This window comes from Balaenoptera ricei, chromosome 2 (genome assembly GCF_028023285.1).
Source record: "Balaenoptera ricei isolate mBalRic1 chromosome 2, mBalRic1.hap2, whole genome shotgun sequence".
Classification (NCBI taxonomy): Eukaryota; Metazoa; Chordata; class Mammalia; order Artiodactyla; family Balaenopteridae; genus Balaenoptera; species Balaenoptera ricei.
The window spans coordinates 69,775,149-69,791,938 of record NC_082640.1 but is presented as its reverse complement, the minus strand read 5'-3'; the positions used below and the strand labels follow the sequence as shown (position 1 = coordinate 69,791,938).

Genomic DNA, 16,790 nt, shown 5'->3' with positions numbered 1-16,790 from the left:
AAGTTAACCAGAGCCATATCAATTAAATCAGTTTCCTCTCTTGAGAAAACTCAAAAAAAGAAGGCCTTCTTGGCCAAATAACTTAGGGGAATGTTACATTGTATATCTTCTTTCTTGGAGATTTACATTAGCCTATTAAACGCTCTGAGAAGTCCTGTGTGTTATCTATTGCTGCGTAATAAATGATCCTAAAACTTGGCAGCTTGAAACAACTCACATTTATTATCACACAGTTTCTGTGTTCAGGAATGCAGGAGCAGTTTAGCTGGGTGGATCTGGTTCAGGGTCTCGTGAGGCTGCAATCAAGCTGTCTGCCAGGGCTGTAGTCATCTGAGGCTTAACTGGGGCTGGAGGACCCACTTCCAAGCTCGCTCACGTGGCTGTTGGCTGGAGGCCTCAGTTCCTGGCCACGTAGGCCTCTCCATTGGACTACTCATGACGTGGCAACTGATCCAAAAGAGGGAGACCAAGTGTGAAGCTGCTGTCTTTCCTAACCTTATCTCAAAAGCATCCTGCCATCACTTCTGCCATATTCTGTTGATCACACAAACCATTCTTGCTACAGTGTGTTGGGGGGTAGGGGTGGGGGGACCACACAGGAGTGTGACTGCCAGGAGGTGGGAATCATGGCCACCACATCCTCCAAGAACTACGCTATTTCACTTGGTTTCCCAAAGTTATATGCCAGTGGACTCCTTCCCCACCCCTGCTAATTCTGTCCCCATACCCAGGCCAGCCAGCCCAGACCCTTTCACTCCACTCTGCCAACCTCAGACCCGAGCTTCCCGGGAGGCCTTACTCCTTCTGCTGTCCCCACTATGCAGGCCTTGGTCCTCCTGGGGCGCGGTGAGCAGAGCTGTGCTGTGCTGTGTGAGGATGGGCTAGGAGTCACTGTATCTGTCTTCTTTTCAAGTCAGTGACAACTGACACACTTAACTCACTGTTTGTGAGTCCTTCCTACTCGTGAGGTGACTTTGATGCATCCTGTCTTCACAAGAACCTCTGTGGGGGTGTTCTCTGCCATTCTCCTTTTCCAGTTGGAGGAATGGATGCTTACACAAATGCTGTCATTTGCCCAAGCTCCCTGGGGGGAAAGGAACAAACCTCTGTCTCAGATGTTGGCTGGGTGTCCTCTCATGTGCTGGTTATGATTGGCTTTGCTGGAGTGGGCCTGCCCCTTGGGAACGGTCTGTGATCCTGAAGGGCTGAACTCTGGGGGCCCAGGGGCCTCAACCTTGCAGCAATTTGCTCCAAGGCCTGCCCTGTCCTGAGGCTGGGGACCTCCCTAAGGTCCTTGGGTGGCCTCGAGTGTTAGGGAGAAGGCCTGGTGGCTGCCTTTCTTTGTGGGGGTCTGAGACGCCAGTTCTAGCCCCTCAGTTCACATAGGGAAACCAAGTCCCAGACAGAACAGGCTTCGTTGCTGAGGGCACAAGTGGCGCTAGGACCTGCTGTCCTCCCCCTTTCCCGGTTGTGGTGCTGGCAGAAACTCTGTGGTTTCCCCCAGACCACCCAGGGATCCAGTGACTCAGGCTCCAAAGAAGACACTTTCTAAACAAGGCCCCGTCTCTGGAGAGCGTCGTGGGAGCCTGGTCCCTGCAGGCCCTGGGAAGCGAGGGGGGTGGGGCTTACTGCCCCCAAACCCAAGCCCAGGCCTGGGGTGAGGGCGGAGAGGGAATAGATTTCCTTCTATTGACTAGATTCTTTGAGAGGCCTTAGTCCCTCCATAGCTCCTTCCTCTCAGCTTCACAGCCCACCCCCATGTCAGTCCCTTCCCTGCGTAGTCTCTGGGAATGTCTGGGGGTAGGGGCTGTGGAGATATGGATCTATGAGTGAGGGAAGCACAACTGGGAGAGAGGGGGTGCCTGGAGATCTTGTGTTCATGCTTCAGGTGAGAAAACCCAAGGCTCAGAGAGGACTATGAGGAGCCCAAGATCACACAGCAAGTACAGGGCGGAGCTGAGCCTAACACCCGTGTCTCAAGACTCCTGGTCTGGCTGCTTCCTGTGTGTCTGGGCATAGATTCCCCCAGTGCTCTGAAGGGCATGCACACACCTCTGTTCACCTCTGTGAACGCCCCCCCATACCCCCGCCACCTGTCCTGGAAGCTCCCGTCCCACACACACATTTCAGGGGACTTCGTTGTTCCGGCTGCCTCTGGCTGCAGCTGCCCGTTCTAATCTAGACTCTGCTATTTACCAGATAGGTGATCTGAGGCAAGTTATATACTTAACCTCTCTGTGCCTGAGTTGCCTCATTGGAATAACAGTAAGAGTATTTGGGACTTCCCTGGCGGTCCAGTGGTTGAGACTTCGCCTTCCAAAGCAGGGAGTGCGGTTCGATCCCTGGTCAGGGAGCTAAGATCCCACATGCCTTGCGGCCAAAAAACCAAAACATAAAAAAACAGAAGCAATATTGTAACAAAGTCGATAAAGACTTTAAAAATGGTCCACATCAAAAAAAAAAAAAAATCTTAAAAAAAAAAACCCAAAACACAATAAGAGTGTTTACATCCAAGGGTTGTCAGGAGGATTAACTGAATTAATGCCTGTTAAGCACTCACAACTGCCAAGTATTAAGCTGTCAGCAAGTGCTCCCTAGTATCATCTTGGGGCCTGGAACGTAGCTCAGGTTGGTGAAGAAAGCTTGGGTTGGGTTCTCAGCAGGTATGAGGACTCAAATCCAGATCTCCTAAGTCGCTGTTGCCTTGGGCCATCAGCTGACCTGTGTGAACCTCAGTTTCCCCAGCAGGAATAGAGTCAGTGACCCACTGGGACATCCCTCGTTGGGGACGCCAGGGCCTCCCCCTGACAGCTGCTATGGCCTCTTGCTGGGCTTCCATCCCTCTCCCACCCGCTCCAACCCACTGTTCACCCAGAGTCATGGTCTGCACCCAAATCGGACAGTGTGGGTGTCACTGTCAAATCTGTCAGTCCTCCGAGTGACAGTGACCTCTCTGGTGACTGCCTGTGCTCTCAGGATACAGAGAGCCTGCCCATGCTCCCTCCTGCCCAATCCAAGATCTGCCCACGCCGCTGTCCCCTCTCTCCTCCCTGGGAGTCTCCTAGAAGCCAGAGATGTCTTATGTCCCTTTGGCCCCACTGGCCCTGGTCCAGCCCAGTGCCGGGCACAGAGGATAGGCTCCCTGGATGTTTGTGGAATGAAAGGGTCATGGAGGTAAAAGATGTGGGTGTGTTTTATAAACTCTAAAGGAACAAGCAGTCATCCAGAGGGGGGTGTGTTTATTAGTATCACATGTCTCCATGACAACCCCAGCTGGCTTCTCCTTACAGGCCCCTAAGAACCCTCATCTCTTCCCCTAGCCTCAGGCCCCAGGTCCTATAGTCTTATTCTACCCTCCTGGGGATGTGGTAGCAAGAATTCCTGATTTGGGAGGGGGCGTGTTCCTTTGATGATTTAGAACACAGACTCAGAGAACAGCTAAGCTGGGAGGGCCCTTAGAGGACATCTAGTTCCGTCACTGTCATAGAACTGAGGCTCAGAGAGGTCAGGGTGGTGACCAGGGTCACACAGCAAGGCAGTAGCCAATGGGGGCCAAACCCTTGACTTGGGGCTCCTTTCAGAGCTGATCTCTCAGAGATGCTGCAAAGGCTTCTGTGAAGACAGGATCAGCCTGAGCAAAGCAGTCGAGAGGCAAGAAGGGTAGGGGCACAGATCATTTTTTGGTTTTGTTTGTTTTTAACTGTGGTTAAAAAAATATATATATATATATATAGCATAAAATTGACCAGTTTAATCATTTTTAAGGGTACAACTTAGTGGCATTAAGTACATTTGCATTGTTGTACAACTGTCACCACCATCCATCCCTAGAACTTTTTCATCTTCCCTATGCTTTCGTTGTCGGTGGTGTTATTGTGGTAAAATACACATAACATAAAATTTGTCATTGTAACCATTTTTCAGTGTGCAGATCTGTGGCATTAAGTGCATTCTCATTGTTGTGTTCCCTATGCTTTTTAATAAAAGGCATATGGAGGCAAAGTTTTACAATTCTTCACCCTGGGATCGTGAGGCCTTTGCTGACTTCTGGCAACCTGGATAACCCAGGGGAAGTTGTGTGTCACCTTGGCCTGGTCGGGGGTTTGGTGGAGAATGCTGGGGAAGGGGGTGTCCAGTCTAGGCTGACTGTCAGCCGGGATAAAGGCTGGAACAGCCTCTCAGCCTTGCTGTTTTCAACGCAGGTCACAGCGAGGCTAGTGGAGTATAGATGAAATGCCTAGAATTTCTGACTGTGAGACTGGGAGCTCATGTGATGAGTAGAGGACACAGATGGTTTTGAATGCGACCTCCTTGGACTCCCTAGGGGCACCGTGGGAGACCTGGCTGAGTGATGCTGGGAGAGACCCCAATTACTGGGCTTTAACTTCCCTTCAGAAATGAAAGGTCTAAACCAGATGGCTTGATGGTGCTTTCTGGGGGGAGCCCAGGGGCTCTAGAGAGCCCCTGATGCTCACTCCAAAATTTAGGGTGGACTTTGCTATTAGATCTGCTGAGAGGAGCTGAGACAATTGCTAGTAACAGAACCCTTACTTTGTTTAGCAATAATCATAACAGTTATCATTTACTGAGGGACTTGTTATGTACTAGGTACTTTGTATCATCTCATTTAATCCTTATTTCTGTTTTATAGATGAGGCTCAGGGGAGTTAAGTAAGTTGCCCAAGGTCACACAGCTAGGAAGTATCAGATGGAGGATTCCCACCCAGATCTCTCTGGTTCCAGAGCTGGTGTTCCTACCCACTCCCACCCCCAATCCTGCTAATGAATGGCAGCAGTTCTGAACTTGACTTTCCATGGCTGCTGAGCACACAAGCTTTGGAGGCAACTCCCAGGGCTCTAGGCCCAGCTCTGCCTCCAGCTAAGTGACCTTGGGTAAGTTACCTAAGGTCTCTGAGCCTCAGTTTCCTTATTTGTTAGAATGGACACCTCCTAGGATAGTTAAGAAGATGAAATTAAATGGGTTTATATTTGTAAAGCAGTTAGAATAGGGCCTGCTTGTATTCACATTTAGCATTTGTTGAATTTTTAAAATACTGTGTTTATTGCCAGCTTTTTGAGGTCAGTTTTGTTTGAACCAGCAAATTAATTGGAAATGTTTATTTGTAACAGTTTCACTTTCTATTTCTCATCTTTGAGCAGTGAACAAAATGGAGCTTTAGGAATGCCTAGAAAAACACACACATAAACAACACTGCGTACATGCATGCAGTCTAAGATGTGCTTTCCTTAACATTTCAACAGAAACGCATCTATTCGTAAGTTTTTGTAGAGAAGGGGAAAAAAATCTTCTCCATAGGCCATAGAATGTTGGCCAAGTTCCTTAAATTGGCTAAAATGGGCAGCATATCGGTGCTTTCTAAGTGTGTGTATTGGAAGCAGACCCTTTGGCAATGGTGACCCCCACTCCCACCCCTACTCCCTCTTCCCTTTCCTCGTCCACCCATGGAGGGAGGATGGTTGCTGTGTCTGGACCTGATGACAACTATTCTGACTCTTTAAGAATCCCCTGCTTTGTGTTGCCCAACATAGAATGTCAATACATGTCAAAACCCACATCAGATCCCCAGAAAGCCGAGTGGCGCCTTGGTGACAGGCCTTGGCTGGCTCCTAGGCTCTCCTCACTCTGGGGCTCCAGGGGGTTGAGGTCTGACACTTGGGACCACTTGGCCCCATCCGGGCCCACAGCCAGGATCTCTGCCAGGCCCTGGCTGTGTGTGCTGAGGGGTGTCCCTGCCACGACTCACAGGGAAGAAGAACCAGCTTGAGCCACGCAAGGTTTTAAATTGAGGAATTGTCAGTTTGTGTATTTGGGATCCCATTCTGTCTGATTCTGAGCCTGGAGATGCCAGGGGTGCCCCTCTAGGGAGCAGGCAATTTCATCCAACACCTTCTGTGACAGTTTCTAGGCTTCAGGGGTGGGCTCTCAAGTGACCGGGAGAAGCCAAAGGCCTTTGAGGTGAGCCTCTTCTGGAATGTGCCATGGCTGGGGAGAGAGGGGACACAGAGCCACTGAAAATTATCTTTGAACAAGAGATTTTTGCCACCTTCTCCATCAAGCCTGTGGGATGATGCCTGTTTTATAGATGAGAAGCAAAAGCTCTGAGAGGTCAAGCGATCACCTAAAGGTCACACAGCCAACTGGTGGTGCTGGGTTGTTACTGGATCTATCTGATTCTTGTTCCAGTGCCCACTAGCTTTCCCGCATCCAAGGCACTGGGATTCTTTCATGTGCCTCACAGACCCTGGCTCATAGCATTTCATGCCTCTCAGCCCGTGCCCTGGCTCTGGACACCATGCTTGGGAGGCTAAGAAGACTAGGGGAGCATGGAGTAGCCAAGGGGCTCACTAACACCTCCTCCCCATATGGGGATGGTCTCAGTTTCTTCATCTGTGAAATGGGTCTAAGGCCTGCTTTGACAGAGTGGTTGCAAGGAACCAATGAACTCAGGAGCAGGAAAGTGGTTTGGAAAACTAGAGGTACTGATGGGAGCATTGACGTGGTCTGAGACGTGACTTAGGAGAGAATAAAGGCTTGATAGAGGGCTGGGATGGAAAGAAAGCAGAGTGGAAAGGGCTCGTCAGACACAGAAACTGGGCCAGTGTTCTTTTATAAACTGTAGTTTGTCGGCTGTGATGCCACCTGCTTTCCTGTGCCTGAAATCCTGGACATTCCTTTGGGTTAAGCAGGCCCTTTTCTAAGCTCTCGTTTTAGAACACTTGTCTTCTTTAGGGCAGTGGTGTTGTACTGACATAAACTGAGCCTCTCCCACAGGTAAGGACCTTACATACACGGTCTAATGGAATACTCACACTGGACTCTCACACTACCACTGTTTATAGGTATGGCTGTCCCATTTTACATATATGGAAGAATGAGGCTAGGAAGAGCTCAATAATTTGCCTAAGGTCCCACGGGAGGTAAGGGATAGAGCTAGGGTTCGACTGAGATTGCTCTTGCTTCAGACTCTGGTTGCCTTTGGGCTCCGTGGTTTTTATATCCTTGACCTTCACCCCCAGAGAAGCCAAGCACGCTGAGTCTGGGGCCTGGGCTGTGGAGTCCCAGAATCCTCCTTCATGGGTGGGATCTCATAGTGACTGAAGACCAGGTGGGCACAGGCTGAACTTGTTCAAGGACAGACTCCAGGCTGGAAGGGGCAGCCCCAGACCACCATGGCTCTGGCACATCATAATCTTTCTGTGACATTGCCACAGCTGCCTCATAATGGGTCCCTCCACAGGCCTCCAGGAGCTCCTTTTGTTCCCCTCTCTACACTTCGGCCAGATGTATCTTCCTAAAATGCAGTTTGGCAAGTCATTCCTCTGCCTAAAGCCATCTGTTGGCTGCCCATCAAAGTCCAAGCCCCTTATGGGATGTATCAGGCCCTTCTTGGTCCCCTCACCCTCCCGAGGCTGAACCAACAATGGTCCCTAAATAGGCCAAACTGATTTGTGACTCCAAGCCTTTGCTTATGCTGTTCCCTCTTCCTAGATACCCTTCACCGGCTCCAGTGCTTAATTGTCAAACTCCTTTCCTATCATTTAGAGTAGTAACCTTATGAGTGTTTAATGTATGTATTAGGAGATACACACATGTGTTACAAATGGCATGGTGGGAATCATCTTCTCCCACCCAGGCCCCCTTGGGTCACCTGTTTGTTGGGTGCTTTTGTGTCCTTTAATATGTTCACTTCTCAATGCTCCAGCTCACTGTTGGTTCCTCTGGGACCCATCCCTTAACAGCCATCCCTTCACCTGGCCCAGGTAAACCCTGCCTGCTGAGACACACAGCACCCAGATGTCCGTCCTTGTCTGTTGATTGGCCTGTTTTCTCTCTAGCTTGTGAGCTGCTAGAGGGTGGTAACGGTGCTATGGTGGTTTCTGTATCCCCAGTGGGGGACAGAGAGCCCTGGTGCCTGGTGTATATACGTTAAAGGTATTGCTGGAGGACTGGGTGTGTCTTCAGGTGGTGACGGCCCAGTGCCTGGGGCTGCTACACTTCACAGAGTCCCCTAGAAAGGAAGGTTTGCTTAGAGAGTGGTGCTGGGGAAAACAAGGAGATAGAGGAGGGGGGGAGGGGAGGAGAGTGAATAGCTCCATTTTCACCTCACCCTATAGAGCAGAATAAATTCCAGATGGATGAGACTGCAAAATGTGAAAACAATGAAACCATGAAATAGCTAGAATAAAATGTTCATGATTTTGATCTCTGGATGGGAAGGGTCTCTTTAAGCACAGCAGTAATGGAAGAAATAATAAAGAAAAAGACATATATATTTGTGTGCTTAAAATTGGAAATTTCTGTACATCAAAACATCCCAGAAATATAATTAAAATAACAACACATATGCAAAGAGCACTTGCAAATCAAAAAGAAAAAAATTTAAGAACCTCAATAGAAAAAAAAAAAAGGGCAGCAGACACGAAAAGAAAATTAACAAAAGGATAAACAGTGACTAAGTTTATGTTTATGTTTAAAAGTAAGTGACTAAGAATATGTTTAAACTCATTAGAAAACAAAACCTCAATTAAAACTGCGAGATGTTATTTTTCACTTATCACCTTGGCAGGACTATAAAAAACAAATAGTGCTCAATGGGGCTGAGATGAAGTGAGATGAATAAGATGAATGTTCTCTTTCTATGCTGAAGGGCCTGCAAACAGGGGCAGTTTTCAGGAAATCAGTTTCTCAATATGGATCAAAAGGCTTAAAAATGTTTATGCCCTCTGTTCCAGCAGTTCTGCCTCTGGGGATCTTTCCTGAGAAATACTCATTTTTTACGGCAGCAAAATTTCTAAAACAGCCTAACTGTCCAAAAATAAGGAATGACAGAAACGATGGCACATCTATGTGACAAAATGTTATGCAGCCTTTAAAAATCAGGTTTAATTGTTGATGGCACTTGTGCCTGAGAAAATGGGAGGGGAGATCAAGGTGCACTTGGAGAGTTTTTTCTTTCCACTTTCTATTTTTCTGAATTATTTACCCTACCGTAAGCATGTGTTATTTTTATAAAGAAAAATTATCATGTTTTAGAATATTTTCAATTATTTGGAAAATAAAATGCCAAATGGAAAAAAGCAGGTGATACATCTACATATATGTAAAATACTTCATTTACATATATATACACATAAATAATGCAGTAAGCACTCAATTCAGTCCCTGGCACATATAAAGTACTGACTATGTACATACATATCAATATTGTGATATTAATGCATATACATGTATATAAAATATAACCAGTGAATATTTCTGGGTTGTGGACTTAGGGGTGGTTTCTGCATTCTTTTTTTTTTTTTAGTACTTTCTCACATTTTTCAAATTTTCTACAATAAGCATGCATTATCTTTATTATATTAAACTTTATTATAAATTATAATTATAAAAAAGACTGTCCACTATAAATGTTGAACCAAAGGGATTTGGTGTTAAGTCTTAATTAAACATTTCTATCTGCTAGTGTTCTGCTTAGTTGAAGTTTGACTGTATTAAATGACAGTAAATGACCCTTACATCTGTATAGTGTACTTCCACTGGCTCAACTGGCTCCCTTGACCCCTATAGCACCTCTGCAAGGTCCTGAGATTAAGGGAACTCGACAAGACATAATGGGAAATGTGGACACACATACACACACACACACACACACAATCTGGTGTGACCTTGGGTAAGTCACAGTCTCAAGGGCTCCAATCTCGTATAAGCCTCACGCTGTGGCTTTAGATGACCAGGCCACAGCATGGCTTTCTAACTGGGCTTCCTGGCCTCGCTGCCATCTGTCAGGCACAGGTGGGAGCTGGCAGGGCAGGAGGGGAGGAGAGGAGCATGCCCACAGTTCCCAGAGAGGTGATGGGGTGCATCTCCCCTTTCATTTGACTTTCAGAGAAGACCTCCTGGCTACTGTTCCTGGGAAACCCCACACTGACGAACAAGGCTCCTATCCCTCCGGATGCCCCACAGACCCGCCCTTCTCAGCCCAACAGTGGGTTTGGCAAAGAGAGGACATTTCCTTGGAAGAACAGAAGACCATGTCCTGCAGTTGCTTCCAGGGTAACTGCTTTCCGTTCTTTCAGTCATTGGATTCATGTGTGATTTGTTTCTGGTGTGCTCAGGATACAGAGGGTTCTCAGAGCCTCAGTGCAGAAACCTTAGTTCACAGATAGACTAAGAAGTCCTTGGGGGAGAGGGGACACAGCTCAAGACAGATTATGGGGCAGCATTGCACTAGACTTGTTGTTCCTACACGCTGGAGGCCATGCCATAGAAGAGAGTTTAGGAAGAGAATAATGATGATGATGACGAAATAACTATCATTTATTGAGCACCATCTATTATGTACCATCTATTATCTCATTTAATTATCCCATCATCCTGTGAAATAGGTAGTGTTGTGTCCAATTTACAGATGGTGAAACTGAGACTCAGGGAGGTGAAATAACCTGTCCAGATACTCAGCAAGTAAATGGCAGAGTTGGAATTCAAAGCTAGGTGGTTCTCCCTCCTAAACTAATTTCCAAAACTTACCTGGCATATGGTATTCTCAGTGGGAATTGTTTGAAATAGATGGATTTAAGGAGTATCTGCTGAACGCCAAGCCCTGGCTTAGGTGCTTTTTATATGGTATCTCATTTAATCTCCAGAACGGCGTTTGTGGGGTATGTGTAATTATTCCTATTTTACAAATGAGAAAACTGAGGCTCAGATGTTTGTCCAAGGTCACACTGAGCCAAATAAAGGTCTTTTTCGGGAAGCAGTCCCAGGGAGAATGAATCAGGAGCAACCTGGACCCAGGATCAGAGCCCAGGAGCCAGAAAGGAGTAGGGAATTGGGGTGGGAGGGTGCTGCTAATTGGATGCTGTCTCCACCCACAGAAGGCAGCAGAGGGTCCAGGGGTAACTGTGATTTTGGTCAAGCCACCCCAGCCTCAATTTCCTCATTTGAAAAATGGGGCCACCAATACCTTACTGTACAGGGTTGTCAAGAGGATTAAGTGAGATAATGCACATGACATGCTCAGAGCAATGCCGAGCTCACAGGGAACGGCTGACAAATGTGAGATCCCGCTACTTCTACCCACTTTCCCTTCTCTACCGGTTTCTGTCAGTTGGTCAACATTCCTGGCATCTGTAAGACCGGCCCGGCATCCCACCCTACCTGTCCCCATCCCAGACCCAGCACCAGTGTGTCATAAGGGTTTATGGAACGAGAGCCAGCTGAGCTGCTCCCTGGCTGTTTGAGCTTATGCAGCTCATTTACCCTCTCTGGGCTGCAAGGGTGGGCTGGGGGCAGGGCGTGCTGACTGGATCATCTCTGGGGGCTCCACCATACCCAAGTAAGCCCATTACCCCCTGGCTCTCTCTCCCCTTCACCCCGACCCTGCACACGAAGGCTCTGGGGGCCGAGCCAGCTACCCACTCCCCAGGGACCATCCCTGAAGGCATCTCCAGAGGGTGATGCACGTGCCAGGTGACAGACATGTCACCTACACATGCCAGGTGACAGACCCATCCTTCTTTCTCCCACAGCTCCTGGTGGGGCCCTGCCACTCCAGCAGGGGACAGGAAAATAACTCAGCCTTCATAACCCCTCCTCAGACTCACACACTCGCAGCCTTGCTTTGGGAAGGGTGGTTTTTATTTCTTTCCCTTTTTTTTTTTTTTTTTTTTGTCTTCAAGCACTCTTACTCGTCTGTCCCTGGGCTGTCTCTCCCACAGGCCTCTGTGGTCTGGGCCAGGAGTCTGTGGCCAGCCCTTCTCCATCCTCTCCCGGCGGAAGGTCCCGCCATCAGGGCGGGCTGTGTGGCCCTACTGTGCGTGGTGGGAAAGAGGCTGGCCTCTGGAGGCCCCAGCTGGCCCCTTATTATATTGGCTTCTATTAAATTGAAACACATAGCACATCTATTACACAATAAACCACAGCTATTTCATGGATCAAATTAAGTTTTATTTGGGCAAATTACAACCTTTCCTACAGTCGTGCCTTTGTGAGGCCATTCCTTTTTAATAAAAGCAAGCATTTCTGGGGCTGGCCCTCCTGGACCAAAGCTCCATGGTGGGTTGGGGGCTCAGGCCAGGGCTGGCAAGAGTGTGTGTGTGTGTGTGTGAGTGCGAGAGAGAGATGGGAATTCTTGGGGCCCCTCTTGGGAATGGATTTATCCACCTTCTCCCCCTGCCTCCCCATCCTGAGGTTGCCATGGAAGTCTGCAGAGAACTTCTCATTAAGCAAGAAAAAAGCAGCAGCAGCAACAGGAGGAAAGCATTTCCCGGAATCTGGGAGGAAGCGTGAGTCACTGGGACTGCTAAGTGAGCCCTGCGTGGCCACTGCAGCGCCTGCCCAGGAGGCCTGGAGCGTAGGGCCAGCCATCAGGACTGTGCCAGGCCTGCCCGCATAGACACGCCTGCTGCCCTGGCTGACGCAGGCTCCAGGAATGCAAACAAAGCCGGGTGGAGGGGCCTTCTGAGGGCCGGGGCGCTGGGCCAGGCAGGAGGGAATGGGCCTGGAGGAGAGGCCTGCAGAGGGGCCTTGGGCCTCAGATGAGCCCCTCTCTGGTGTCCTTGGAGCCCAGGCTGCCGGGAGAGCTCCTACCTCTCGGCGTGACCTGCCCTGGCACTGCCAGCTCTGGCCTGGCCTCTAGGCTTCCCGTCATGGGGCAGGGGCAGGAGTTCCCCTAGATCAGAGGGTCTCAAAATTGGCTCCTGGATCAGCATCACCTGGGGACTGGTCAGAAATGAAGGTTCGGGGCTTCCCTGGTGGCGCAGTGGTTAAGAGTACGCCTGCCAATGCAGGGGACACGGGTTCGAGCCCTGGTCCGGGAAGATCCCGCATGCCGCGGAGCAACTAAGCCCGTGCGCCACTACTGAGCCTGCGCTCTAGAGCCCATGAGCCACAGCTACTGAAGCCCACGCACCTAGAGCCTGTGCTCTGCAACAAGAGAAGCCACCGCAATGAGAATTCCGCACACCACCACGAAGAGTAGCCCCGGCTCGCAGCAACTGGAGAAAGCCCGCATGCAGCAATGAAGACCCAACACAGCCAAAAATAAATAAACAAAAATTTTTTTTTTAAAAAAAGAGAAAGAAATGCAGGTTCTCAGGCCCCCCAGCCCTACTAAATCAGAAACTCTTGGGGGTGGAGTCCGGAGATCTGTGGTTTAACAAGCCCTCCAGGTGATTCTGATGCACACTCAAGTTTGAGGACCGCTGCACTTCATTATCGGTAAGTCAACTTCAAACCCACATTTGCTGGTTATTTATTGACAAAATTAAGAGGTAATGCTTAAGGAGTGCCTCTTGTGTGCCAGATTCCAGGCTAACCGCTTTCCACGTGCTAACTCATTTAATCCCCACATCAGCCCTGTGAGGTCAGGTTGTCATCATTTCTCCATCTTACAGGTGACATAAGTGCTGCTTTTCAGCCAGAAGCCAGTGTTCTGGGACCTCAGAGGTGATGGGAGATGCTGGGCCCAACTCACATTTGGCCCATGTTGATTAACTAGTTTACGGGGCTGACCTTTCCCTGGGTAGCTTTTTCATAAATGCCCTTCAGAGGCCGCGCTGCCTCATAAGAGGTGGCGGTGGGGAGAACTCTCACTCCAGAACTGGGAGTACAGGGGGAATCAGGCAGGTGGAGTGTGAGAAATAAGAATGATGAAAGAAGATGGGCCTGAGATGCAGGGTCCTGTAGAATCTCGTTTCTTCAGATGTGGCCCCAGGAACAGCAGCATCAAACTTCCCCAGGAGACTGTTAGAAATTCAGCATCTAGGATCCTGCCCCAGACCTGCTGAATCCAAATCTGCATTTTAATAAGATCCCTCTGGGTCTGTGTGCACATTCAGGTTGAAGAAGCACGGGGTGGGGCACACAGGCATGTGCCCCAGCCTCTTCCTGCCACATAGAGGGACAGGATAACAGGATCTGGGATCTGCACCAGCCTCAGCCCAGCTCCTGTGGGGCTCCGGCTCCCGTGTTAGCACAAGCATCCCCTGAGGACCCTGGAGGGAGCCTCCAGCCCTTAAAACCCACAGCCAAAGTATCAATAATACAGTGGGAGGGACTCTCCCTCTGATGAGCCCTCTTCTCAAGTTGGAGGATCTTCACTCCTTTCCCCTGTCTTCCTAGAATGTGCACTCTGGCTTCAAACCCAGGCTCCGCCACTTACTGTGATTATTGTTGTAAACTTCTCAGTGCCTTGATTTTCCTTTTCTGTAAAATAGGGTAACAATCTTTCCCAGATCATACAATTTTGTGTGTGCAGATTAAATCTGTGAATACACATAAAGTACTAGGAACAGTGCCTGGTACATAACTCCATGAACAGTAGCTACTTGCTTTCAGCCTGCCTTCTTTCCCTCCTCTGGCTGGCCCTTGGGCTGGAGTGGGATGGAGGAAAGGTGGGGCTGACCTGTGAGGTGTCAGTGCCAAGGCAGGGCTACTGGATTGGCTTCTGAAGGTGACAGGGGCTCCTGTGGTGGGGAAGAAGGAAATGTGTTTGTATGATACCTGTGATATGCCAGGCTCAGTGCCAGGCATTTCCCTCCTCTCCACAGTTGTACCAGGGAAGTACGGTTATTAGCTTACAGAAAGGATTGAGGCCCCAGAAGTGCAGTGACCAACCCAAGGTCACAGTTAGTGAAGGATAGAGCTAGTGCTTGATGGGTCTGCCTGGCCAGCCTGACCTCAGTCCCATACCCACTTCACGTGACCCCATGCTTCCACCTCCACTACAGCTCAAGCTGGTCCCTCAAGGAGATAGGGGGATCCAGAAGGTCAGAAGTCAACAACTTTTAGATCCATCAGAGAATTAAGGTCCCAGGGCAGACTGCCACTCTGAAATCTGGAGAGGCAGGTGAATACAGAGAATCACAGCTAAGATCAGCTTACTGAAAGCAAAAGCTACCAAAGCTAGTAACTGTTAGGAACACTTAAATTGTAATTATTTTAATTAAAAAAAAATTTTTAATTGAAGTATAGTTGATCTACAGTGTTGTGTTAGTTGCTGGTATATAGCAAAGTGATTCAGTTATATCCATCCATATATATGTATATATATTCTTTTTCATATTCTTTTTTTTAGTTTTTTTTAATTTTTAAAATTTTATTGAAATACAGTTGATTTACAATGTTAAGTTCTGCTGTACAGCAAAGTGATTCAGTTATACATATATATACATATGCTTTTTTTAATATTCTTTTCCTTTATGGTTTATCACAGGATATTGAATATATTGTAGTTCCCTGTGCTACACAGCGGGACCTTGTTGTTTATCCATCCTATATGGATAGTGTGCATCTGCCGGCCCCAACCTCCTGCTCCACCCCTCTCCCAACCCCTCCCCCTTGGCAACCACAAGTCTGTTCCCTATGTCTGTGAGTCTGTTTCTGTTTTGTAGATAAGTTCATTTGTGTTATATTTTAGATTCCGCATTAAGTGATATTATATGGTATTTGTTTTTCTCTGACTTACTTCACTTAGTGTGGTAATCTCTAGGTCCATCCATGTTGCTGAAGATGGCATTATTTCATTTTTTTTTAATACATTTATTTATTTATTTATTTATTTATTTTTGGATGCCTTGGGTCTTCGTTGCTGCGCACGGGCTTTTCTCTAGTTGTGGCGAGTGGGGGCTACTCTTTGTTGCGGTGCTCGGGCTTCTCATTGCGGTGGCTTCTCTTGTTGTGGAGCGCGGGCTCTAGGCGCACGGGCTTCAGTAGTTGTGGCACACGGGCTCAGTAGTTGTGGCTCATGGGCTCTAGAGCGCAGGCTCAGTAGTTGTGGCGCACAGGCCCAATTGCTCCGTGGCATGTGGGATCTTCCCGAACCAGGGCTCGAACCCGTGTCCCCTGCACTGGCAGGCGGATTCTTAACCACTGCTCCACAAGGGAAGTCCCTATTTCATCCTTTTTTATGGCTGAGTAATATTCCATTGTACATATGTACCACATCTTCTTTATCCCTTCCTCTGTCAATGGACATTTAGGTTGCTTCCATGTCCTGGCTATTGTAAATAGTGCTGCAGTGAACATCAGCATGCATGCCCCCTTTCAAATTATGGTTTTCTCCAGATATATCCCTAGGACTGGGATTGCTGAGTCATATGGTAGTTCTATTTTTAGTTTTTTAAGGAACCTCCATACTATTCTCCACAGTGTCTGTACCAACTTACATTCCCACCAACAGTGTAGGAGGGTTCCCTTTTCTCCACACCCTCTCCAGCATTTATATATTTATTTATTTATTTATTTTTCTTAATTAATTTATTTATTTTTGGCTGTGTTGGGTCTTCGTTTCTGTGCGAGGGCTTTCTCTAGTTGCGGCAAGTGGGGGCCACTCTTCATCGTGGTGCGCGGGCCTCTCACTATCGCGGCCTCTCTTGTTGCGGAGCACAGGCTCCAGACACGCAGGCTCAGTAGTTGTGGCTCACGGGCCCAGTTGCTCCGCGGCATGTGGGATCTTCCCAGATGAGGGCTCGAACCCGCGTCCCCTGCATTGGCAGGCAGATTCTCAACCACTGCGCCACCAGGGAAGCCCCAGCATTTATTGTTTGTAGATTTTTTGATGATGGCCATTCTGACCGGTGTGAGGTGATACCTCTTTGTAGTTTTGATTTGCATTTCTCTAATAATTAGTGATGTCAAGCATCTTTTCATGTGTTTGTTGGCCATCTGTATGTCTTCTCTGGAGAAATGTCTATTCAGATCTTCTGCCAATTTTTTGATTGGGTTGTTTGGTTTTTTGTTGTTGAGTTGTATCAGCTGTTTGTGTGTT

The 16,790-nt window shown here is 48.3% G+C and overlaps 1 protein-coding gene across 3 annotated transcripts in view; it reads left to right on the top strand.

Moving 5' to 3' along the window:
• Window positions 1-16,790, top strand: part of SMAD6 (SMAD family member 6) — a 116,477-nt gene that overhangs the window by 74,051 nt on the left and 25,636 nt on the right. For all 3 annotated transcript variants that reach the window (XR_009500800.1, XR_009500798.1, XR_009500799.1), the window contains exons 4-5: window positions 9,909-10,075; window positions 12,212-13,240. The gene's annotated coding sequence lies outside the window, so the exon portion shown is untranslated. The remainder of the gene's footprint in view (window positions 1-9,908; window positions 10,076-12,211; window positions 13,241-16,790) is intronic.